The sequence below is a fragment of the Selaginella moellendorffii genome, unplaced genomic scaffold, assembly GCF_000143415.4.
Source record: "Selaginella moellendorffii unplaced genomic scaffold, v1.0 SELMOscaffold_65, whole genome shotgun sequence".
Taxonomy (NCBI): Eukaryota; Viridiplantae; Streptophyta; class Lycopodiopsida; order Selaginellales; family Selaginellaceae; genus Selaginella; species Selaginella moellendorffii.
This window is the reverse complement of record NW_003314326.1, coordinates 707,909-708,889: the sequence shown is the minus strand read 5'-3', so window position 1 is coordinate 708,889 and position 981 is coordinate 707,909.

Sequence of the window (981 nt, the reverse complement as noted above, 5' to 3'; positions counted from 1 at the left end):
TGGCCTCTTTTGACAATGAGCATTCCCTTTATGACATTTACTTACTATATCACAACATAAACAATTTATCCCCTATAAGGGTATATTTAACTTCTTTATCCTAATAAGAAGCCTTAGGTAATTACCTTCTACCAGTTTAACCAATTATTTTGCACATTTTGCTTAGTTACCTCATAGTTGTCAAGTCCTACAATTCATTACTGGTGCTTCCACACCTCCATCATTATTTCGGTCACCACCCTCTAACGGCATGCCTTTCAGCTTAGGCTATGCTATTCCCATTTCCATTAGGATTCCTTTGGGAAAGGGTTCTCGTGAACTTGCCAATTTCACCTTAATGCATCACGCCTTAGCACATTTGGTGTCTCCACATCATCGGCTCCATGAGCCTACTTTTATGACACTTTTTACTTGTGTCTAGGTCCTTACCAAGTCCAATACAGTTCTTTTTCATGCCAACTATCCATTTGCACTGCACAATAGAGTTTATGCACAACTTTGTATCAAAGTTGTTTTCTTATGGGAACACCTTTCCCACAACTTTAGTATGGCACATTCTGCCATCGATGAGATACTCACTGTTCTCATACTTGAATCTTATGATCCTCCCCAACCTTCGTAGGGCACAACACACCTTAGTCCAAATGCTTTTTACCAATCCCTTAGACCATTTCTTGATTCTACTCGAGTCATCCAGCATTTTTGGACTTTGCTAACCCATTGACCCGCAAGGTCTTATTTTGAGGTGCCAGCTCACTAAAATACAACTTCGTGTATTCATGTCTTACTCATAAGGACCATCTTTGCAAGTGTTACTCCAAGACTTTATTATTTTCTGTTATCTATGGGCTATCTTTGCCCCTTAGGACTATCCGTCCATATGATGAGAATATTGACTCATCCTTTGAGCACAACCCCAACTCCTTGGGTTTGTTCTAGCATTTATAAAAGGTAGCCCCAAGAATTTGTGTCCTCATCCGT